The 27161-nt window shown below is 38.2% G+C and overlaps 1 protein-coding gene across 1 annotated transcript in view; it reads left to right on the top strand.

The window, feature by feature from the left end:
* VSIG2 (V-set and immunoglobulin domain containing 2) overlaps nt 1-27161 on the top strand; it is an 879569-nt gene that overhangs the window by 345094 nt on the left and 507314 nt on the right. The window lies entirely within an intron of this gene.

Below are 27161 nucleotides of genomic sequence, written 5' to 3'. Positions count from 1 at the left end.
CAGAGTCTGCCAGTAGCAGGGGAAGCCACTAGTCCAGGTACATGGCCAGCACTAATGATTATATGTTTTAAATGAAATCAGTAGGGCTATGTAGCATATAGATGTCCACAGAGACAAGATGGGGAATAAAAGGTGGGAGACCCCCTAAGTGGGAATTACATAATGGCAGCAGTAAGTTGTTGGAGACAACAAGGGTACCATCTACCACAAGAGGTTATATCCTATCTTAATAAATGGGAAACAGGCCACTGCTAAGAGAGACATAGCCTCTGACCTTACCATTGTGAAGCCTGAAATGGTTAAAAAGGAGCACTACTTGCTTGAATAATCTACTCCAGTCAGAGCTTTAGAAGGGACCCCATTCCAAATACCTTTGGCTAGGGTGCACACAGACTGGGCGGGTGGAAAATAAAGGAAGCAAGTTGGTGTGTTTGAGGATATCCCTGCAGATGTCTTGATAAAGAATGATCTTGATAGTGCAGTACATTGTGTGCATGCAGTGACATGCAGTAAGGCTTGGAGACAAGCATGTGGGTCTGGTAGCCTGGGGGGGGGGAGCAGACAGACTGCAGACTTGAAGCCAAGACTGGTGTGGTGGTTACTCCAGGGAGGGAGCTACCCTGTAGCAGTGACACTGAAGGTGAGCCACAGCTGCTTGTGGGTACTGATGTTCCCTTGGATAGAGTGACTGCAAGGGTAGAGTTTGAGTAGTAGTACCTAGGCTGACAGTGAGGCACCGCTGTCAGAGAATACCAGAATTCCTGTGGAAGGGGAGCTGGGAAGGGTTACAAAGAGAGAGTTGAGACAGGCTCACCTCTCAGACCCTACTTTACAAGGCATGAGGGAGACAGCAATAAGGCACCTGATTTTCAAGGGAAGGGAGAATCTGTATACTGGGACAAAAGGTTACTGTATAGAGATACTAGACCCCTGAGGGAGGGCTATAGGGTGAGAGAATACAACACTTGATAGTGCCAAGAACCTACCATCTGGCACTTCAGGTCATAAACCATGATATCCCCTTTGCAGGTCAGCAGGTCATATGGGCATAAAGCATACCAAGAGACATATTATGCAGAACTTTTGTTGGCCTTGGATTTCCAGAGATGTAACAGGGTAGTGCAGGACTTGTGAGCAGTGCGAAAAGGTAGGCAAGGCAGGAGACAAGGTCAAGGCTCCTTTGATGCCTTTGCCTGTGGTTGAGGAGCTGTTTCAGAGGTAGCTATGGATATTGTGGGGGCTCTGAGTACCCCAAGTTCCATGGAGAAGAAGTATACCATAGTGGTATTAGATTATGCTATCAGATATCCTGAAGAGGTGGTCCTGTCCTCCATTGAGGCAGAAAAGGTGGCAAATGCTTTGTTAGAGATTTTCAGCAGGGTAGGTTTCCCAAAAGTAATACTGACTGACAGAGGTGTCAATTTCACATCAGACCTGTTGGCTTGTTTGTGGAAACACTGTGGGGTAAGCACCTAAAGACCACCCCCTACCATTCCCAGACTAATGGTCTTGTTGAGAGGTTAAACTCTAAACTCAAGACCATGCATTGGGCATTTACAGACCAGTTTAAGAGGGAGTGGGACAAATACTTGCCCCATCAGTTTACTTACAGGGAGCTGCCCAGGAATCCACAGATTTTCACCATTTCAGTTGCTGTCTTGGCATAGGGTGAGGGGACCTCTAGATCTGATTTGTGATGAGTGGGATGGTGAGTGTGAATTCCACATGGAGCCTGTTGTGACATATGTCCTGAACCTCAGGACAAAGCTCAGGTTATTCATGGGCTTGGTCCAGGAGAAACTGGCAGAAGCCCAAAAGCAGAAAAAGGTGTGGTATGACAGGAATACTCAAGCTAGAGAGTATGCTGTGGAGTAGCAGGTTATGGTTCTCATTCCTGTCAGACACAACAAGCTGCAGGCAGTTTGGGAAAGACACTTCAAAGTGGTAAGGAAGGTCAGAGATGTTAACTAAATGGTAGAACTACTAGGCAGGAGGCAAGGGCACAAACTGTACCATGTTAACATGATGAAAACTTACATGACAGGAGGCCCTTGTGCTAAGTATTGGCAGGAGGAGTCTAAGGGGGATCTATGGCTACAGGGAGCCAGCCAGGAAAATCCCAAATTGCTATGGTAGAGCCTAGGTTTGCAGGCATGTTATATGACAGTGCATCACCACAGTGGGGTTAGCAATGCCAACACAGATTGTCTCTCAAGATACAGAATGGGGTAATATATTCCTTGATAGGCTCAACCCACTCAAGCAGCATTTCTCAAGGGTCACTTGAAAAACTAGCTTCAGTCTTCGGCAGCGGGGGGAGAAATGTAACAAAAGGAGATATTGCCAGTCCAGCTATCTCAATTTTTGTAAACAATTATATGTCTTTTGTGAATATTAATATGATTTATGTAGAAGTGTGACAGAAGGAGCTACTGCCATCCCAGATATATGGAATTTTGTAAGTGGTTGTGTGTCATTTGTGAAAATCAGCATGATCCATATGCTTGTATTAAAAATGTATTAAAACTGTATGTTGTCTGTATATAAAACTGATGGTACAGAAGTGTGTTTTGAAAGGGTTTGTAAAGTACTAAGCTTAAAGATGCAGCCACAGAGAACCCTACTGGAAAAGAACAGAAATGTATTTACACTATTGTAACTGTATATATTTTAAAAGTGGGAAATGGAACATAGGAGGTTAACTTGCAAAACGTCAGAAAAAACAGGTGAAATTAAATTATTTTATAATTGCACCATAAAAGATGGTTTCAATGTAGCAAGGAGACAGGATGTGTGCAACTAGGGAAACTTCTGCATTGTCTTGTAAGAGTTTTATTGTTTTATGTCTTCCAGCCGCTGCATAGATCATTGGGCTATGTATTTTTCACAGGTAGATGCTAAAGGCTGGCAGTTTCTAGCAATGGGGGTTTAGCTTGAGAACTAAAGTCAGATGACAAGAAGTGATGTCATCCTGCAAGCTAACCCAACAGTAATATTTGAGATATTAATTTAAGAACTCTCTCAGAGAGGGAGAGCATTCTGTATCTGTCTTTGACCTGACAACATCAGCTGGAAAACCCATTCACCACACATGCCTTACTCTGTAAGTAAGTTAACTAGGGTACAATAATTTATTTTAGATATAGTCAGGAATATAGCTGAGCTTAATTTAGATGCTTTTCTTTATTTATTTGAGATTTCCTGCAATGTTGTTTTAAATATGTCCTGTGATTTTGAACTGTAATGTAATTGTGATTGTTTACTGAGTATTTTCTTGTTCTTTTATTATTTATTATTAACTATATTTAAATTTTTCATTGTGGCTGATATTTGTGAGACATATTTAAGTTCTGAGAGTGCTTCCATATTTATTTGGTGACACTGTGGGCCACTCCTAATAGCCTTGCCCTTGATCAAACTACCATTTGTATTTATAGTAATATTACACAGTAAGATTAGACACCCTTTGTTAAGAGCCTTAAAGTAGCCAATAAAGAGTGACTGGTGGCAGTAATAAATACTGTATAGTCTAGCCAGAAGGGGGCATAGCTAGTAAACCTGTGTCAGCCTTTTTCAGGTGTGTGTGTGTGTGTGTGTGTGTGTGTGTGTGTGTGTGTGTGTGTGTGTGTGTGTGTGTGTGTGTGTGTGTGTGTGTGTCTGTGTGTTTGTGTAAATCAAACCTCAAAGAGTTTTGTGTGTCAGCTACTTGGGCAGGGACACGAAGCACTGGTTGGACAGAGAGGGCGCTGGAGGCCTTGGCTTGGTCAGTCAGCTGAGATCTCAACTCTATAGCTGTGTCAGTGGGGAGTCTTACTGGGGATCTGGAGAAGAAGAGAAACCATCCCCAGACTGACTGTGGTCTCTGTGTGCTCTTAAGAGAAATTGCACTTGATGCAAAGAGCTGCATCTGGAAATACTGTGTGTACCTGTCATCCTCCCAGTGTGTATGTCACCCACTGTAGCCAGTGGTGAGGACTGAGGCTCCTTGATTCCTGGGCCAGTGGTGGTGTGTCACAAATACTATGAAATATCCATTTGTCTATCTCTATAGTGATACAAACATACAAAGATTTGGCAATGTTCCCTTTATCACCTAATATAAAGGACAAAAACAGAGTGGAATTATTAAGTAAATAAAGTCCTTTAAATCATTTTAGAGCTGTTCCAAATAAAAAAAAAATCACCAATGTATCTTTTGTAAAATGAAAGCAACTTTAAAACAATGTAAAGGTCAAAACTAAGTTAGCAAAAGCTGGAGGTACTCTGGCCCTCCTCACCACACCTTTAATCTGATGATAAATAACATCATGAAATGAAAAAAAATATTATGTAAAACAAGATCCAACAACTGACAAATGGTGTTAACATATGTATTTGTGAAAGCAGTGAATTTACTCAGTTATAACCTTACATGTTCAACACCCACATCCTGTAAAATACAGGTGTATTTAAAGTTGGAGTGCTCTTCTATGTGACCGTTTTCTGATGAAGCTCTGGTTATGATTAAAGAATGAAAGCACTCAACGTTGCTGGTTTTATTTCAGCTTTCATTCAAGTGTTTCATTTTTTGTATGTTTGTTGGTACACTTTGGCTGGATTTTATTCACTGTCTGAAAAAAAGAATTATTTTCTAACTTTCCCTAGCCAAGACTTCTTAAAACTCCCAAAAAGAACAAAAAACTAAAATAAAATGCAGTATAAGAGTAAATATAAAAAAAATTGAAGTAATTGTGCAGAACATATTGTAAATATCATCAACCACTCTGAACTAGCTGACAGGTTCATCTCAAATTTCTTCTCCCACTCCTCCCTGCCTAGTCCAAAGGAAATACCACATACCACAATCCCCCAATTACACGGGGACAGGTCTTTAATGCAATTTCCAAAGCCAAAAACACTGCACTGATGGACTCAGATAAGATTACTGGATGCTTACTAAATACTATGACACATAACCACTCTGGTCCACTTGAATCACTTTTCAGTTGGAGCCTAAAGTCAGGTTTTATTCCCAAGGAATGGAAGATGGCTACAGTCATTTTCTTGTCCAAAAGAGGTCCAACCACTGATTTGAATAACTACAGGCCCATAAGTCTGACTAGCTTCATATGTATGGCCATGAAAAGAATCACCCTAGGCATGGTAAATGAGGACCCTCAAATGCTGGACCCATCACAGTTTGGTTTTGTTAAAGGAAAGTCATGCCTATTACATCTATTAAAAGTGTCAGCAAAGACTCTGCAGACAGCTTAACTTGATCTGGTCATGGCTTTTGATCCAATACCATACTCAGGCATTACAGGCAAGCTCACTAAATTAGATACAAAGCCTTTTATCTCCCACTGTATAACCAACTGTCTCACTGATACGACCGAGGAAATCGAAATAGCTGAGGCCAACTCCGTCAAGAGGCCAGTCATTACTGGATCCCCCAGGCTCAATTCTAGGTGCCCATTCCTTTTTGGCATTTATTTATCTGAAAAGGAAGCAAATACTGAAGGTTTATGGCTGACCAGTTTTGCAGATGATTGCAAGCTGGGGGTTCTCATCGACTCCCCTGCAGACACAAGCATTCTTCAAGAAAGCCCATCTCTGAGAAGCAAATGGTGTCAAAGCCATGGTCTTAGAGTCAGTGCTAAGAAGTGTATAATTGTATTCTTTTGGAAGTCAATCATCCTGGCTAATTACCATGTTGATAAGTCCATAAAAGTGAACCCAGTGGCCATGGATCTGACTATGCATGTGGACAGTAGCTTTACCTTTGTCTACCAGGTGGTCAGAGAGGTGAGTATATCCTTTTATGTTGCACAGCTTATAAACAAGGGCAAAGCATCCAGGTCCAAAGAGGTCATTATCCCATTCTACTCTGCCTTATCTGACCAGTCATAGAGTACAGAGCTCCCTTTGGTATGTAACTGACCAATCATATGCAGCAACTAGAGTGACCTCAGAGGTTCCACGCAAAAGGAATAAAAGGCTTAATAAACCTGCCTTACGCAGAGCACCATAAAGCCATTTCCCTCTACTCAGTCTTATATAGGTTGCTGAGGGGTGATCTGTACCTATCTGAAAAGGCATCTGCAAACCCCCACTTATGAAGCTCTTGCATATTTGTAAGTCAAGCAGTACCAGAAATACAAGGTCTAAGAACCTGAATTTTGTCTGTGACTTAAACAGAACATGAGTCTACCCCTCCTATGCAACAGGCTTCTCATCCATGTGAAGTTGTGTTTGTCTATTATTGAATTTAAGGGCAACCTAGACCAGTGAATGGGGATTAGGATATTTACACTGGGCCTGGCACCCATGTCCCTTATAGACAGACATAGCTTATAAATGCCTGGTCCTATTTGGATACGGGACATCATTATTTTTTCAGGAAAGCTTGGCTAGGCTTAGAAGGGTCCTCCAGGTCAATAGCCTAGTAACAGTCTATGAATCTATGAACTATGTCACCACAACCAGTTCTAATGTGGTCGGTGGTGCTGATAGTTGTTCATCTGATATCTAAACCAGGATTTTCCCTTTCTGATAAGACAATCTGAAAGAATTCAGTTCAATAGGGCTGATTCTAATGTTAAAAACAAAACCTAGATTAATTATTTGAGTCACAAAAATGTGACAAATTCTATAAGTACTCCTCTTTCATCGGCCCCATTTGGAGCGGTTCGAAGTAGCAGGCAATTCAAGAGGCAGACAGAGGGGTAGGGGACAACATCAAGGACAAGGATGAAGTCAATGCAGATGATCAGTGAATGCCCCATTTTCAACTTAAATTCCTTTTTGTTTAATGAGCATCATTTAAATGTTCTCAAAAAAGAGCTTTCCTTTATTCCTTCTTGTAAGGATAAATTGACTGATGTTCTGATTGACTTAAGGCTTTTTTATCTGATATCAATGTAAGAAAATCCACAGCTGACAATATTTGTGAGAAATAAAGTTGTTGCAACCCACGTTTATTATTTACTTGCAAACATTTGTTGTGTGTGACAAAGAGATCTGATCTGCGATTAACAACATGAAATGCAACAGTTTGCACAACATCTATAGAAAGGAAGGAGAGACTTTATATGGACTCAGTAATTCCCCATTGTTCTCAGCATGAAAGTAGGCAAAAATAGTGGAGCTGACATTATGGACAATGAATTGTACTTTTCAAAGATGAAAGAACATTTATCTGATGACTCGTTATAGAACTGTGAAAAGTATCAAATGTTAGTTACAAAACTATAGATAGTTGTTTATTTGATTTATTACACTAAGGTTGCATCAGTTTTGAAACCTATATTTTTTAAAAGTTGATTACCTTTTCTAGGTAGTACTTTTGGTATACCAAAAATACACAAAGGTAGTATAACCCACCATTAACACAGACTGTGGCGGTTGCAAAGGATAAAACAGAATTCTTAACCCTATTGATCAACAGACAACTACATCAAGGATTCATATGTATTCCTTGATTGTTTGAGCAAGTACACAAGCTGGATAGGAAACATTTATGTTATCACTTGATGCTGAATCTTTATACACCTGTATTTTACAGGATGTGAATGTTGAACTGTAAGGTTATACCTGAGTAAATCAACTGCTTTCACCAATATTTATCTTAACACCATTTGTCAGTTGTTGGATCTTCTTTTACAGAATAGTTTTTTTTTCATTTCATGATTATATTTATCATCAGATTAAAGATGTGGTGATGGGAGCCATTTGTTAACTTAATTTTGAGCTAGTTGAAGGAGGAATTTTTAACTTCCTTAACATTTTTAAAGTTGGTTTCATTTTACCAAAGTACATTGATTATTTGTTTTTTATTTCAAATGTCTCTGAAAATGATTTAACAGTGTCTCTTTCTTTACTTAATAATTTTACTTCTATGAAATGGAACATGATTTGTGATCAGTCTATCAGATTTATAAGAATACCAGTACTGATTCTGTGTTTTTGGCTGAAGCCATTTTTTAAATCACTTTTTGAAGAGAGAGGCTATCAGTCACACAGAACTGATAGCATCATTGATGAAGTTAAAGCAAAAACAATTTGATACATTTTCACCAGTGTTAAGATTTGGTTTTACCCCCAAGGTTGTAGTATCTGAAGACAATAACAATTATTTCATTAAAGTTTTCCTGTAGCTATCAATATTCATAGTGAGAATATTAGAAAAAATATTTTTGATAACTGGAAAATCATTTCTGGCAACCAAGACTTGATTAATGTAGTAGGTAAAACTCCCCATTTTTGTTTACAAAACGTCTACTAATTTTAAGAGCTGGTTTGAAAGATTAAAACCTATTTACCAACCAGAAATGGACCATTTAGCACTTACATGTACAAATATTGTCAACTTTATAGTTTTATCAACAATGAGCACAGTGTTTTTGTGAGACACAGTGGAGAAGAAATTTATGACAATAGAAGATACAATTGCAAATCCACCCATATTATATACCTTGCAACCTATGCTTTGTGCAAGGTCTTTCATGTGGTTAAAACCACTAGAATGCTCTTGCGGAGAATTAAAGAGCATACTAGCAATATTAAAATGTGATGATAAAAATGCCTTCACTAAGCATAAATTATCATGTAAAGATTTTTAAAAAATTGTATTTTTTGTTTTAGAACAAGTCAGAGACAATTTTAACATGGGTGATGTTTAGTATATTTATATTTCAATATTTTAGTAGATCATGAAGTGAGATGGCAACTTAAACTGACTACAGATATTCCACCTGGTTTAAATGAATTAGTTAATATAAATGGTATTTTAAAAGCCAGTAGTTTGTGAATCATTTTTCTTGCATTTATAAATATATTCCTTTGCACATTTTAATTATATTCTAAACATGTTTATAAGTGTTTCAATATATAAAACAGTTTCTTGGGATATTTGTATTGTTTAGTTTGATAATTTCATTGTAAAACTGTTTCTTGGGATATTTGTATTGTTTAGTTTGAACTCTTTCTGGTGAACTCTTTAAAAATGGCTGTTTTGAGAGTCATCTGACTTGAGATCACATGATCAATTCAGCATTTAAATTTAGAATTCTCTTCTGTTTGACCATTTTCTTATGACGTTCTGGTTATGATCAAAAAATGAAAGCACTAAAGGTTACTGTTTTTTTTTTTTTTTTTGTAAGTTTGTTGGTACACTTTGGCATTGCCTTTTTTGTCATTTTTTTTTGTTCCTATACAGCATGGTAAATATTATATATTGTTAAGGAATGCGCCCACTATCTAACGATACAACTAGGTTTCTTAAAAATATAATACTAACCAACCAGACCACCAAAATAAGCTGCCATCACTGCCTGGTTTGAGCAGCAGATCTTATTCATTCCCATTTTCCTCTAACTCCCTCTATTATATTCGGTAGTTTTAAAACCCAAGAAAATTCTGATGGCCGTTCATGAGGGCTTTTCATCTGTCTATGACATCAGATTTATTTACTATTAAAAAAGTTATAGTCAAGAAATGGAAAATTATTTTGTTAACTGACACTTAGGATTATATGAGTATGTCTGAAATATGTGTGAAAAAATAGCTTTAACTTGTAATAGTTAGTAGAGAAACCTCAGCAGCAAATTGAATTAAAAATGCTGAATGTTGCACATCTCTGTAATTGCTGCAAATATTGCAGGTTCATTGACACTGGACCTAACTTGAAATTAGTGTATATAAATTGAGAATTTATCAGTAAAGGAAGATATTCTTGCAAAAATACATAATGAGTAATATATGTTACTTGATGTTATAGCTGCGAGATTTTAGGCCAGATTCAGAGAGAATTGCTCTCAGTGTAAGATATATTTATAAACATGTTTAAACAGGGGTGGGGGGTATCCAAAAGGCCTGTTTTTACGTACACTGAAAGCAGGTCTTTCGGAATTGGGCCCATTCCATCTGGGTCAACCATGAGGAAGTTTTTGTAGCAAATAAATTATGACAAAGAAAGCACTAAAAGTAACTCTATATCCTTGCTCAGGCTAAACTCATTAGTAGTTTTAAAGATTTTTAGGAATTTATTTATTTTTTTGCTCTTGATCATTTTGTGCAAGATATAATGTGAATTTAAAATCCTGTGGTTAAATAAGACAATTAACATCAGGTATACTGGATAGTCTATTTTATTCATATTTATATTTTATATTTGTCAATTTTTTTGCTTTATATATTTGTGTTTATTTTAATTTGTAAACATATCCAAAATGTTGCATTTAAAGTATATATTTTTAATTTGAGAAGATTGTTCTGCAGATATAAAGTGTAACATCTTGAAAAAAGGGTGTGTGTGTCTGTGTGTGTGTGTGTGTGTGTGTGTGTGTGTGTGTGTGTGTGTGTGTGTGTGTGTTAATGGATGCTAGAGTGCTGCTGTTACTGTTGTCAATAAGTTATTGCACAAATAAAGAATGAAAGTCTGCATTAAGAAAGACAGTGATTCTGCCATGAACCTAATGCCTATATGCTCCTCTGCCATGACTGTTGTAACATTGACTATATTAAATACCTGCATGCACAGGACAGCATAGTAGTTAGTCAAATTATGCCTATACTGTAAACAGATGTGTAAGGAACATCTGTTTCTTTTTTCTTTCCAACTTTCAGCACGTATAGTATTTATTGCTTTTTTCCCTGTGCCTCAACTGAAAATGAGCTTCACTTCAGTTGTGCTATCCTGGTAAACAAACAGAAGTAAATAAAAAGTAAAATAAATACATATAGTGAGTAACTCAAATTATCAACTTTATGTTTTGAACTTCATCCAAGCTTGTTTATCATGATGGGATCAACACTCGATGTCTTTTTCCTCATCCAAGTATCCAGATGTACTTAAAATACACTCAATGTCCTTTTTGTAAACTTGGTCTGCAGCTCCATTTATCAAGACAACACATTCTTCTCCTTTGAAATCTCAATCCAAGTTTTTTTCAGCTTATTCTCAAGGGAAACCAACTGTTGCCCATTATACACTGCATAGTTGTGCATTTCATCTACTTCACCAGGCATTTACAAGACATCACTCTACTCATTCACTACTTTGCTATTATCAGCCTTCCATGACTCCGACTGTAATGTATATCTATTAATTAACAAGACATACGGTGCCTCCAAGTGACAACCTTTTGATCACTAATTTTATTTCTTCATTACTAAGCTGGGATTCTACTATGTAACTAGTTTCACTCTGCATCCCATCATAAATTACTGATTCTTACTGATTCTTCCTTAGTTTTATTCAAAATGAGTGGGGTTTTGATATTCATCCTACACAAAATAACTTAAAAATGTATGTCAAATAAATTGTTTTATTATACTTTTTATGGAAACTCGTGTCATATTATAATGTTTTGTCACTGGGCAAACACTGGCTCAGTGCTAGGAATCTAAACAAAAAACTCCACTCCCTAGAAGCTCTCTTTACCCTTGAGAATGCTGATGTCTGTGCGGTCACTAAGACATGGTTTAAAGTCGCGGAGAGCACACCAACAGTGCAAGGTTATGATGCTTTCCACACATACACATTTAGGCCAGCTACTTCACAGGCAGGGACTAAAGGTGGAGGTGTCTCTATTAACACCAAAAATAAATGTACTTCAAGATTGGTCAAACAGGACAAAGCACTTGAGCCACTCCATGTTCAAATCACCATATGTAAAATCCAATACCACTTTCTTGCAAGCTATAGATCCCCCTCTATGACCCAGGAAATCCATACCATGTATTTAAACTTATTAGAAACACTAATCATCCAACCCAATACCATATTCACGGGTGGCTTTAATTACCACATGATTAACTGGGAATCCTGTATGACACCAAATATATATTCACAAAGATTCCTGGATTTTCTAACCACAAACCCCTTGGACTAGATAGTCAATATACCAACCAGGGGTGCAACTATACTGATCTGGTTGTCACTAATATGGGAGGGTTCAGCACACCCCCTACTGTAATGCCTTCCCTGGAAAGGTCAGACCACAGAATGGTCTCCTTTGAAGTAAAAATAAAAACTGGACCATCAGCAGCTAAACCTGGAATATACAGGAAGGACTATTCTAAGGCTAACCTCCTGCTATTAAGTGAGAATCTGGCAAAATTTCAAGTTCACACATTGAAAAGATAATCCTATTTTAGTGTATCAAAGGCTTTTTCTATGTCTAGAGCAACTATAAGAGCTTCTTGATTGTCTCTATTTAGAATGTCTATAATGGTTAACATTCTTTAAATGTTGTCATGGGTGTGTCTATTGTAAATAAATCCTTTTTGATCTTCGTTTATGATGTGTATCAAAGATTTTCTAATTCTATTGACCAATATAGACATAAAGATTTTACAATCATTGTTATGTAGTCAGATTGGTCTGTATGAGCTACATTGTTTAGGATCTTTATTTTCCTTTTTGATGGGAGAAATTAGTGACTACCTCCATGAGGGTGGTATTATGTTTTGTGTTTGTATTTCATTTAACGTTTTATGAAAAATTGATATTGCTGAGGTTGGGAATAATTTATAAAATTCAATTATAATTCCATCAATTCCTGGAGCTTTATTGTTTTTACTTTCCTTGATTTTTTTCAACTATTTCTTTGCGAGAGATTTGTTTTTGAATATCTATTTTTTAATTTTTCTGGTATCTTTTTTATTGTAGAAAAATTTATATCTAAGAAGTTGAGATGTGAATTATCATTGCTATAATGTTCAGCATAGTGATATTTAAAAACTTCAAGAATGTTACTTATATCTGATACTTTCTTGTTATTTTTTCCATTCATGAATTATGTTTGTGATATTGTTTTCAATGGATTGTCTTTTTATTCTCATTACTAGATTATGGATACATTTTGGTGATGCAGAATATGAATTAAGTTTTAATTTTTTTTAGTGCCAAGTTAGCTTGTGAGTTAAAATGTCATTGTATTTTTTGATTAATTCCTCAGTTGCTTTTTTTGGTAAGTGAGTCCCTTGAATCATTAGTATTAATTTCTGTAGATGTTTTTGAATATTAAATAATTCAGATTCACATTTTTTTGTTTTGTTACTGAACCATGGTAAAGTTTTACTGTATAAGTATGCCTTTTGAGTGTCCCACAAGATGACTATATTTGTTTCTTCAGTGTAGTTAGTATCTATGAAGTATTGTACTTCTGAGTCTAACCATGGTTTGAACTGTTTTATTTTAGTGATATAAGCCAGAATTCTTGTATAGGTTAATCTCTTAAAGTCTATTTGAAACTTTAGAATGAGTGAATTGTGATCTGAAAAAGGGCATTGAGTTTTGGAAAAATTTATTATTCTCATATTTAAGTCCTGAGATTTAAAGATTTTGTCAATTCTTGTTTGAGTATTGAATATATGGTCTCTATGGGAAAACAATAATTAATTATTCTTTTTGTATCTATATGTATCAATTAGATTTAAATTATCACTCCATTTCTTAAGAGCTTTCCCTATGGGAGTAAGATGAAGATGTCTTTTATTAGTAATCTCTGAATTGTCCAGGATGCAGTTAAAATCTTGTCCTATTATCAGATTGCCCTTATATACTTTATTAATAAGGTCTATATGTTTTTGACCTACCCCTATGCCAGGGAACCAATATATATTTACCGATGTCCAAATTCTGGTACTAATCTTACTATTGCAGTTGCTAAAAGTCTATCTTTGTCTTCATAATTATAAATGATTTGAGGGTTAATGATATTTTTCCTCCATAGTATTAAAACTCCCCCGGTTTTCTTTTTGTATGATGAATGAGATCATTTTAGATATTCATTGGGATTCCATATATAATTACCATTCGTTTTAAGGTGAGATTCTTGGAGAAATACCACTTGCACTTTATTTAATTTTAGATATCTTAGTAAGTTTGATCTTTTCTTTGGATTATTTAATCCATTGATGTTTAGAGAGATAAATGTCCAAATAATGTTCTTTGCTATGCCTCAGACTCACCAAACAGCCGAAAAATAAGTACAATGAAGCTGGATGTTCCACTGCTTTATTAAAATACACAAAAGTTGTATCAAATTGGTAAGAAACTCCAACAAAATAAATATCCACTGACAAGCTTCGGGTTAAAACCCTTCATCAGATCACATACTAAAACACTTCCTGATATTTAAAATACATGTCAACCAATGAAAGTTAGTAAATTTTCTGCAAGGCTGGTTTTAAAGGTACACAGTTATTTAAGCCCGGAGTTCTGTGGGCCATCAATTCCAAAATCCATTTGGACTCCATAGATTCAGTTAATAGTTTAACATCACCCCCCCCCTATTGTTCATGACAACATTAACCACTGCTTTGAATTTAAAATTGTGTGTGGGGTGGGTCTCAATATGCTTATATAAAGCATTATGTGCATCTTTATTCCTAATTGAAGACATATGCTGCAATATTCTTACCTTAAACATATTGTTGGTCTTGCCAACATAAAAACATATGCATTCAGTGCACTCCGCTATGTAAACTAAATTACTTGTCCTACAGGTAGCTTTTGCTTTGAAATTAAAGACATGTCCACTGACTGGATGTGTAAAGGTGTGATCTTTATTTATAAATTGTACGCTTTACAATATCCACATGGGACACTGCCAATTTTCTTTAGGATACAAGTTTGGGTTACTGTTTCTCTTTACAAAGGATATCTTTTAGATTCTTGTTTCTCCTATAACCAAATTGTGGATAAGCCCACTATATTTCTTAACTTGTTATCTCCCCTCAAAATATTCCAGTTTCTTTTGACAATATCCCTGATGTCTCCTATATTACTACTATATGTAAACAATACCCTTGGTTCATTAAGTTTGTGTGTGGTATTAGTGGTTCTTATTTCCCCTTTATTACATTTAAGCCATGGCTTAAATCTATTATCTCTTTTGTGTGATTGGTATCAACCACTCTATTAACCAGTTCTCCTCTATAGCCCCTTTCTAAAAGTTGTTCTTCAAATTAACCATTTCACATTCAAACATCTTATCATCCAGATTCAATCTGGAAATTCTGCCAATCTGGCCCTGAACAATATGTGAAAACATATATCGGGGGTGCATGCTATCGAAACAAAGCATTGTATTTTTCCAGCACTCCTTCCTATATAGGCTTGATGAAAAGCCAGCTTCATTTTGTGATATACATACATCTAAAAAATCAATATTTGTGGTTGAACATTTCTTAGTAAACTTCAGGAATGTAGTAGTGGAGTGTAGATAGTCTAAAAAACCATCCAAAGATGTAACATCATCCTTCCACAAAAAGAAAATATCGTCCACAAAACGTGTATATAAATGTATATGGGGTTCAAGCTGTTAGTGAGGTATTGGCAGATCAGAATGTTGATGAGGAGAAAATAATATTAATCAGTACTTTATTAACCCTGGTTCTAGAAAATAATGTGTTTGTAGGAGCACAACATACATATAGACAGGCACAGGGGGTGGCCATGGGCACTCCCTGTGCCAATACTTATGCCAATATGGTCCTTTGGCATTGGGAAAAGGCTATGATTTTTAATAAGCCAGAATGGATGCAACATATACATTTATATACACGTTTTGTGGACGATATTTTCTTTTTGTGGAAGGATGATGTTACATCTTTAGATGGTTTTTTAGACTATCTACACTCCACTACTACATTCCTGAAGTTTACTAAGAAATGTTCAACCACAAATATTGATTTTTTAGATGTATGTATATCACAAAATGAAGCTGGCTTTTCATCAAGCCTATATAGGAAGGAGTGCTGGAAAAATACAATGCTTTGTTTCGATAGCATGCACCCCCGATATATGTTTTCAAATATTGTTCAGGGCCAGATTGGCAGAATTTCCAGATTGAATCTGGATGATAAGATGTTTGAATGTGAAATGGTTAATTTGAAGAACAACATTTTAGAAAGGGGCTATAGAGGAGAACTGGTTAATAGAGTGGTTGATACCAATCACACAAAAAGAGATAATAGATTTAAGCCATGGCTTAAATGTAATAAAGGGGAATAAGAACCACTAATACCACACACAAACTTAATGAACCAAGGGTATTGTTTACATATAGTAGTAATATAGGAGACATCAGGGATATTGTCAACAGAAACTGGAATATTTTGAGGGAGATAACAAGTTAAGAAATATAGTGGGGGCTTATCCACAATTTGGTTATAGGAGAAACAAGAATCTAAAAGATATCCTTTGTAAAGAGAAAACAGTAACCCAAACTTGTATCCTAAAAGAAAAATTGGCAGTGTCCCATGTGGATATTGTAAAGCATGCCAATTTATAAATAAAGATCACACCTTTACACATCCAGTCAGTGGACATGTCTTTAATTTCAAAGCAAAAGCTACCTGTAGGACAAGTAATTTAGTTTACATAGCAGAGTGCACTGAATGCATATGTTTTATGTTGGCAAGACCAACAATATGTTTAAGGTAAGAATATTGCAACATATGTCTTCAATTAGGAATAAAGATGCACATAATGCTTTATATAAGCATATTGAGACCCACCCCACACACAATTTTAAATTCAAAGCAGTGGTTAATGTTGTCATGAACAATAGGGGGGGTGATGTTAAACTATTAACTGAATCTATGGAGTCCAAATGGATTTTGGAATTGATGGCCCACAGAACTCCGGGCTTAAATGACTGTGTACCTTTAAAACCAGCCTTGCAGAAAAGGCGGGCTTTTTACTAACTCTCATTGATTGACATGCATTTTAAATATCAGGAAATGTTTTTAGTATGTGATCTGATGAAGGGTTTTAACCCGAAAGTGCTTGTCAGTGGATATTTATTTTGTTGGAGTTTCTTACCAATTTCGGATACAACTTTTTGTGTATTTTAATAAAGCAGTGGAACATCCAGCGGAGTCTCACCTTTTCTTTCATTGTACATGTTTAGAGAGAGTAAGGTTAAATCCATCAATTTTGTTTGTGTTTATGGAGTATTTGTATTTGAGACATGCTCAGAGTTCTTTTATTGCTCAAATTTTGTGTAACTATCTTATAAATTTTATACAATAAATTCAGATTGAGCTTCCCTATTAGAAGACATAAACTAGATCTAAGACAAGGCCAATAAAGAAAAGAAAAAAAGAAGTAAAAAGTAGATAAATTCATAAAAACAAATAATTAACAATTTAGGAGACCCCATTAACAAACATGGATGTTAAAACACTCCTAATCCGAGAGAAGTGGAATATTCAATCAGATGATCTCTCATTTCTAACAGGAGTAAAGATAATGATTGTCTCAGAGCTCCATAATAGAATTCCTGGAGATATGTTATTATCAAATGAGATAATGATATATAATAAAGTTAATTATCAGAGAAACTAACATTAATTATAATCTTAGTGAGGACATTTAATTACAATTCTCTAATATAAATTTTTAGATTCTTATATCTGTTGAATATTTGTAGTTTATCTTAGTCATTAGAATTAAAAATTACAATATCAATTATTCCTATCTGAAAGTAATTAATATTTCTAGGTCACCTAGTGACTTTAATTGTGTGAATTAATAAATGATACTTAATACAAAAGTAGTAAATCTATTAGAAAGACTGTTAGATCATTTCCAAACTAGTATTCCTTTATGTAAATAATAATCTTTCCATTGTTATGAATGCTAAAAAAGCATTGCAAGAAGAAACATCTTTTATTTTCCTTTTTTTTAAAGTGCTGTATATTAGACAGTAACATTCAATTTTTACAACACGATATGCTTTATACAAAAATGCAAACTAATTTTGCATTGCAGTAATGACAATTTATGTATGGGTATAATAAAGCACTTCACCTTTTTTTCTTTAAGCAAGTGATATATTGTGAGATGAATTAGGATTCTGCTTAAAGAAATAGTAATATGCTCTATCAAAACAGCTTTCAGAAAATGTAGAGTTGAGTAAGTTGAAACTTTTTTTTTTTTTTTTTTACTTTTGTTTGTTTTGCTCGGCATATAATCTATTGATAAATAACACCATGAGTAATACCATTGCCATGCACTATTGATTAGTTTTTAAGAATAGACATCTTGGCAGTGCATTAAAATTGCAAAACTTGTGAAAAACTACATGGCACTAAAAGTTCTATAGGTTTACCTTTATAACACAGTGGTGCGATTGCTCATATGAGCGAATCGTAACCACAAAAAGCAAAACAAGGATACTTTTCAATGTTCAAAAATCAGCAAATCAAAAAGCATATTTGCTGATTTTTGACCATTAATGTCGAAAAAAATGTAATGAAGTGTAAAGCAGGGGAGCAATCCCCCTACATCCCCCTACTTTAATATTCTAACTCTGAGATTGCACTACAGTGGGGAAAGAGACCATTTTCCGATCCCCACCATAATGCAATCTGCCCCCAAAATGCCGACTCTGCAATGAGCGAATGTCACTGTGCATTCGCTCATTGCACATTCAAACCTTTTTTTGTTCGGTGTTTGCAAACTTTGCAAATGCCCTTTTGGACAACTGCTGTTCACCCTTGTACAAAACGTACACATGAAGGTAAACCGTTCTATATTATTTTTATGTATGCCTACATATATATATCTAGGTTATGCACCTTGAATACAAATTAACACCAGAACAATAAAATTACTAATATGCATCAACCATCTAATTTTTATGGTTTTAGCAGCAACAAAACAACAATGAACTCTTGATTCAGTAGTAAAAAATGGCTGTTATTTTGGGTTCAAACCAACAAGAAATTATATATTATAAACTGTTTACAGAAGCACTTTATAATTTTCATTGTATCAGTTTTGATATTTGAGGACCAAGAGAGTTTAACTAAGCAAGGAAGTAACTACTTTTAGTATCTGAAGCGATGGAGTAATCTATAGTTAATTTCACTACTGATTTAACCTGTATCACTTCTGCTGAGCAGATACATTTTTAATAATGGAAACAGAATGTCACAAATATTCCCCTGCAAATAACTCTATACTGTGAATAGACTCTGTCAACATTCATATTAGTAATAATATTATGGTTACAACTTACTTCCAAAATGTAAAAAACAATAAGTAAATAAATAATAAATTGTGTTCACATATCATGTTGTCCTGGGTGATTATTACATCAAATAATTGTGTACGTGTACGCTTGTTTGGAAATCTAGCTTTGTCTCTATTGGAAAAGAAGATGCTGTGTATCTCTTTAACAGTTGTTTCTCTCTTCGTACTCTGGGACACTCCTCCCAGTCTAGTGTCATTACCACATTCTACCTAATCCAGGGAGAACATTTGAGAATGCCAACCCAGTTAGTTTCTGCTCCTCCTTTCCCCTTTCCACTTTCCATAAAAAAAAAAAAAAATCTAAGCTTGTTTCCTGCCTTTCCTGTACGTCATCTAATCCAGGTACAGATTTGTTGTATCCAGGACTCTTTGTAAGCTTCTGAGCCCCCAAGCCTTTATGTGTTGGAGGGAAGCCTTCTAGCTTAATTCTGTTTCTTAGAACTAGCCAGTTTTCTAGTTTCAGCACTCAAATATGTTTCTTTGAGATCAGCACTTGTTCAGAACTCATTGTAAGCACTAAATAAGCTACAAATTACTACAGCAATCAACTTTCCTCTCTTGTCTAGAGGAAAACAGTTTTTAGTACTTAATAAATAAGCACCTATCCGGGCATGTCTAAGGGTCAGGTCCTGGTGTTTTCTCCTGTCTAGCTGATGAATCTGGACATCTTGGAGCAATGCAGCAATTGCCTCATGTACACAGACAATCCTCTCCTCCTACCACTCAACACTATAACCTGTGAGAGATGCACTTATATAGCCAAACTGGAAGCAAAGCTCTCTTCACCCAAGACTGGACTAGACAGTCAAGAGGAGAAGGTAAACACTTGCATCACACCACACTCATCACATAGTCCCTCAAAACCTACACCACCAAAACACATACATAGAAACACAAAGCACACACCTACATTCACAGAGGCTCTCAAAAAAAAATCTACCCAAACAACAGGGACCTCCAAAGCAGAAATGCAAGCAACCTCCACCCCCCAGCACAACCCAAATGACACATAGCCCACAAAGTCAGTGTGCCACTCAACCACAGCCCATAAGGCATAACAATGTACCCAACACTCTAGTCATAGGTGACTCTATAGTCAGGCACATTGATGTTCCACTCACCAGGCTAAACAAGGAGAAAGTTACTGTCAGCTGCCTGTCAGGTGCCAGGGTCCGCCACATAATGCATGCACTCAGTTCACTCAACAACAAATATAAATATGACTCTGTCATTGTCCATGTTGGTGTGAATGACCTGAGACATACCTCCCTGGACTACATGAAAAGAGACATGGAGGAGCTGTCCGATCTTGTAGCCCAGGCAGGTATAACCCTATCCCTGAGAAGCATCCTGCCATCACCCAGAATGATACCACAATGATACCACAGTACAAGGACAAAATGATTGACTTCAACAATTGGCTGAGCTTCTGGTGTCATTCTAAGGGGATCCAGTATCTGTCTGCCTGGGATGACATGATCGACAAACCACGATGCTTTGCCAGAGATGGCCTGCACCTGCCTCCCTTGAGATTCCGGATACTGGTTAAGGCTCTTGCCACCCCTATAGTGCCTTTTTTAGGCAAGATTCAAATGACAAATTCACCACTGTAATAGGTACAAGCAAGCAAAATCTGAGGGTAATGCTACTTAATGCTAGAAGTCTAAACCTCAAAAAAAACTCACTCGAGGGACTCTTTAAAATGGAGAACATCGACATCTGTGCAGTGACAGAGACCTAGTTCAAGGCTCCAGAGAGCACCCCTGCATTACCAGGCTATAATTCATACCATACCTTTCAGCCACCTGACCTGGACCGAAGCACTAAAGGTAGAGGTGTGTCCATATTCATTAAGGACATTCACAGCTCCAGGCTAGTTGCTTAGCATAATGCATCCGAGATTATCCAAGTGCAACTAACTCTGGGCAAGACCGCAATCCAAATTGTAGCTTTCTACAGATCCCCCACCATGCCCCAGGATTCCCACTCCTCATTTCTTGATACACTGGAAAATATTAGGGTACAAACTAACACCCTAATAATGGGTGATTTCAACTACCTCACCATTAACTGGGAAAACTACTCATGTACCAACACTTTTGCTCAACATTTTCTGGAATTCATAAATTCCGATGCCTTGGATCAACTTATCCACACCCCCACCAGGGGCAGCAATATCCTAGACCTGGTCATTACCAACATGGGCAACCGGTGTTCCACACCAGAGGTCAATTCCTTGTTGGTCAGATCTGACCACAAGCAAATTACCCTAGACATCCACATCCCACCCCCACCCCCATTAGGGAAAGCACCATAAAAAATGTCTCCGAAGCCAACTTCATGCTTCTTAAGACAGAAGTGGCAAACTTCACGACACCCATGCTGACGGACGGACGACTGCTGAATCCTATACAATTGCACTTTATAAGCACTTACACGAGTGCATGGATTGTGTAATCAAGATGCTATCCTCCAAAAAAAGGAAGCCAATCTGGTGGTCCCCTGCCATAAACAAACTCTACAAAAGAAGAAAGAAACTGTTGCAAAAATGAGTAAAATACCATGATTGGAGGAACTCCATGGTCAGCCTCAGTAAGAAGCTGAGATCACTCATAAAGTCCTCCAAAGCTAGCTATGAAAACAAAATTGCCACTGATTCTAAAGACAACCACAAAGCATTCTATAGCTATGTCAAGAATCTCAATGGCAACACTCAGATCTGCTCTGAGTTACAGCACAATGGCACTAAATATACAGAACCAACTGATATTGCTAACATCCTGGCAGATAGGTTCAGTGCTAGCTTTACTCCTCTCTCATCCCATAAAAGGGCCCATCTCTATACCGGAAGAATGCAAACTTCCTGTAATCATGGCGCACAGGTAAAAAACACTCTCCAAAGCCAAGAACACAGCATCCATGGGACCTGACAACATCCCAGGCTGCGTTCTACATGAACTACAGAACAAACTGGTACCCCACCTAAGTACCATGTTCAATCATAGCCTCACCTCTGGCTTTGCACCCACTGAATGGTGCACAGCAACGGTTATTCCACTCCAGAAAGGTGGAGCCACCGTGGACCCCACAAACTACCACCCCATTAGCCTGACGAGCCTGGTCTGCAAGGCTATGGAAGTATCATCATGGAACTTATAAACAATGACATTGGTAATCTCCAAACTCTGGACCCTACCCAGTTCAGGTTTGTAAAAGGCAGATCATGTCTCCTAAACCTGATAGACTTCTTTGAAGTGGTCATCAAAGCCGTAGATGAGGGTAAGGTGGTTCACGCAGCCTATCTAGATCTCGCCAAGCCTTTTGACACCATCCCCCACACTGGAATTGTAGATAACATCACTAAACTAGGTATAAATCCCTATGTCACAAGATGGGTTGCCAACTGGCTCACTGACAGAATCCACACTGTGAAAGTAGCAGACTCTAAATCCAACTTCAGACCAGTGACAAGTGGAGTACCACAGAGTTCAATCCTAGGGCCTCTCCTGTTTGGTATTTGCTTCTCCGAAGTACAGGCTAACACAGAAGGTCTTTGGCTAACAAAGTTTGCAGATGACTGCAAACTAGGAGCCATAATCAAAACTCCTAATGATGTGGACATCCTACAAAAGGGCCTAACTGAGACAGATGCCTGGTGTCAAAACCATGGCCTCAAGCGCAATGCCAAAAAGTGCATTGTCATCCCTTTTGGTAAAAACTCTGTACCCATGAACTACCACATAGGGGGTAGTCTACTTAACACCAAAAGTGTGATGAGAGACCTTGGGAAACAGGTGGACAGTAGTCTCTCCTTTGATAATCACATTGCCACAGTAGTCAGGAAATCCTTCTACGTGGCACACCTCATCACAAAAGGTTTCTCATCCAGGAAAAAAGAGGTAATTGTTCCCCTCTACTCATCACTTATTAGACCCATTATAGAGTACAATGCCCCTTTTCGTATGTACCTCACAAAACATCTACAACAACTGGAAAGGCCAGTCGGGCGCTAGAATCCGCCACATAACGCAAGCACTCAGGTCTCTCAACAGCAGGTACAAATATGACTCAGTCATTGTCCACGCTGGTGTAAACGACCTGAGGCACTCCTTGGACTACATGAAAAGAGACATTGAGGAGCTCTCTGATTATGTAGCCCAGGCAGGTATGACCCTGACCTTGAGCAGTATCCTACATTCACCAAGAATGATGCCACAATACAGAGATAAGATGATCAGCTTTAACAATTGGCTTAAACTCTGGTGTCATTCAAAGGGGATCCAATGTCTGTCTGCCTGGGATGACATCCTGGACAAGCCACGCAGTTTCTAAAGGAACGGCTTGCACCTGTCACCCTGGGATTCGGATATTGGCAAAGGCTCTTGCCACCCCATAGTGCCTTTTTAGGCAAGGCTCAAATTCTAAACCTACCACCCTAGAACACAAAAAGGAAAAAACTAAGGGTAATGCTGCTCAATGCCAGAAGTCTAAATCTCAAAATGCACTTTCGAGGCCCTTCTCAGTATGGAGAACATCGATGTCTGTGCAGTGACAGAAACCTGGTTCAAGGCTCCTGAGAGCACCCCAGCACTATCAGGTTTTACCTCTTATCATGCGTTCCGGCCCCAAAATCCGGACAATACCAAGAAAGGAGGGGTATCCATATTCATCAAAGACACCCACACCTCAAGACTGGTGGCAACGCACGATGCATCGGAGACCATCCAGGTGCAATTAACCATAGGCAAGACTGCTCTGCAAATTGTAGCATGTTACAGGCCACCCTCACAAACTCAGGAACCTCACATGGCCTTCCTGAAAACACTAGAGGGATAAATGTATCACCAAACACCATCATACTAGGTGACTTCAATTACCCTAATATAGACTGGGAACACTACTCAAGCCCAAACACCCTAGCCCAAAAGTTCCTGGAATTCATAAACTCAAATGCCATGGAACAACTAGTCACCATCCCCACAAGAGGAGAAAACATACTTGATCTCATCATCACGAACATGGGAGCACAATGTTCAACACCGAAGTATACCCCTCACTGGTGAGATCAGATCACAAACTAATCTCGCTGGAGGTCCTCATCCCACCCCACCTGAAATAAAAAGACCACAGTAAAGAACTTCAAAGCCGACTTCACACTTCTAAAGACTAGTGTGGTCTCCTTTAAGGCCCCGAGCCGACGGAAAACAGTACTCAAGCCGCTGAATCACTTACAAATGCCTTCTACCAGCACCTGCAGGACTGCATGGATAAGGCAATCCCAAGCAAAACAAAGACTCTTTGTACCAAAGGCAAGCGTCCACTCTGGTGGACCCCAGCCATAAACAAACTCTACAACAAAAGGAGGAAGCTACTACAAGATAGAGCAAAATCCTTAAAAGGTAAGACACCCTTGATCACTATAAGTAAAAACTAAGAGCTCTCATAAAATCATCCAAAGGAAATTTTGAGAGAAAAATAGCTAAAGACTCAAAAGACAATCATAAGGCCTTCTTTAGCTATGTTAGAAACCTGGGAGGAAACTCCCAGATATGCTCAGAACTAGTTCAAAATGATGTGAAGATTACTGATCCTACAGACATTGCCAACATACTGGCTGACAGGTTCAGTGCAAACTTCTCCCCTCCCCAAAGGAGAGATATCTATACCAAGGGATTGCAGCCCCCCAAACATTTGCAACGCTCAAGTGAGAACTGCTGTCTCCAAAGCAAGAAGCACAGCATCCATGGGACCTGATGGTGTCCCCGGCTGTGTGCTCCACGAACTCAACGAGGAATTAAACCCACAGCTAGGACAGCTGTTTAATCATAGTCTTTCCTCTGGATACGCACCCAGGAGTGGCGCACTGCAACTGTGGTCCCACTTCACAAAGGCGGTGCCTCCACCGACCCTGGAAATTACCGCCCATTAGCTTGACAAGCCTTATCTGCAAAGCCATGGAGAGGATCATAATGGACCTCATAAATAAAGACATAGGAATTTGCAGACTTTGGATCCATCCCAGTTTGGCTTTGTCAAAGGCAGATCATGCCTTCTAAACTTGGTTGACTTTTGAAACAGTCACCAAAGCCATTGATGAGGGAAAGGCAGTCCATACAGCCTACCTCGATCTGGCGAAGGCCTTTGATACAATACCCCACTCGGGTATCATTGAAAAACTCATCAGCTTAAATGTTAACCCATACATCACAAGATGGGTTGCAAACTGGCTGAGTGACAGAACCCACAGGGTCAGAGTTGCTGGCGCCATGTCAGACTCAAAGCCTGTCACAAGTGGTGTACCACAGGGCTCAGTCCTGGGCCCACTCTTGTTTGGCATCTACTTTTCCGAGTACAAGCAAACACAGGAGGGTTATGGCTGACAAAGTTTGCAGATGACTGCAAACTGGGCGCCAAAGTAGAAAACACATCTGACACAGATATCCTTCAGAAGGGTCTCACAGAAACGGATAACTGGTGCCAGAGCTATGGCCTAAAGTTAAATGCCAAAAAATGCATAGTCATACCCTTCGGGAAAAACAAGGTTACCCCTAGCTACCAAATAGGTGGCAATCCACTGAGTACAGAAGAAGTTATCAGGGACCTGGGGACCCAGGTTGATAGTAGTCTGTCATTCGACACCCATGTAGCTAAAGTAGTTAGGAAGACCTTCTACATTGCCCACCTTATCATGAAGGGATTCTCATCTAGATCAAGGGAGGTCATAGTCTCCCTATACTCATCACTCATCAGACCAATGATTGAGTACAATGCCCCATTCGAATGTATCTGACCCGACACTTGCAGCAGCTGGAGAGGCCACAAAGTTCCTCACCAAAAGGATAAAGGGTCTCAAACATCTGTCCTATGCTGCCCGACTGAAAGAACTCCAGCTCTATTCAGTCACTTACCGCTTGCTCAGAGGTGACCTTTGCCTAACATACAAGGCCATGTCAAACCCAGATTTGATGAATATGCTTCACCTCAAAAATCTAGATCCGTCAGAGCCACAAGGCGGGAGACTTAAACCTCGACACGGCTATTAATAGGACGTGCTGGAGGGATAGATTCATCACCCAAAGACTCCCTATGCTGTGGAATAAAATCCCGGTATATGTGAGGCAGAGCACCTCGCTGGCCTTGTTCAAGAGAAATCTTGACCAATGGATGGGAGATCGCAGATATACCCCAGGGATTACCTCAGTGTCACTGCTCAACAGAGGCACAGCAAAATAATGGGTATAGTTCCCCATACTAAAGGGGTGGCGTAAGCCACAAAACTATGGGCTAGGCTTGTAAATGCCCTCGGGCAGATAGCCTAGTATGAACCTATGAACCTATGAACCTATAAGAAATACCTCACAAAGAGGATTACTAGCCTCAAACAGATGTCTTACGCAGACCGTCTGAAAAAACTCCAGCTTTACTCTGTCGCATATCACCTACTCAGAGGCGATCTCTGCCTAACATACAAAGCTATGTCAAACCCAGAGCTGTTGGACATGCTCCACTTAAAGAAATCCCATTCCCTCTGAGCTACACTCTCTATGGACCTAAACATTGTCACCACAATAAACAGAACATGCTGGAGGGATAGATTCCTGTCCCAGAGACTTCCCATACTCTGGAACAAACTACCTATCTATATCAAACAAAGCTCCTCATTAGCACTCTTCAAGAAAAATCTTGATGATTGGATGAGAGATATGAAATTCACCCCGGGGATCACTTCTGTGGCTCTGCTTGACAGGGGCACAGGAAAATAATTTTCTTTGGTGGCTAGGCTTATATAGGCCCTAGGGCCAATAGCCTAGTACCTACCTATGAACTTACAAACCTATGAACAATAAGGAAATGCATGAATGAGTGTACATACACCCACTGTGTTTGTTCATAAAAACCTATAGTTTCCTTCATGGGTGCTATCTCCTTATTGAGTTTAAACTAACACAGATAAAGGGTAACTATCTTTATTTGTGTTACAGCTGCAATATTCTATTGTGACTAATATGCATATTATGTTAAATTAGAACAGTACAAGTTATTAAACAGAGATCTCACAATTGTTGTGGAAGTGTATTACACTTTACTTGACATGCTATGAGATCTGCCTAGTTATGTTTTTTTGGAA

Source organism: Protopterus annectens, chromosome 8.part0 (genome assembly GCF_019279795.1).
Source record: "Protopterus annectens isolate FY-2018-M chromosome 8.part0, PAN1.0, whole genome shotgun sequence".
Classification (NCBI taxonomy): domain Eukaryota; kingdom Metazoa; phylum Chordata; order Ceratodontiformes; family Protopteridae; genus Protopterus; species Protopterus annectens.
The sequence above is the reverse complement of the archived record's forward strand: the minus strand, read 5'-3'. Positions and strand labels throughout refer to the sequence as shown.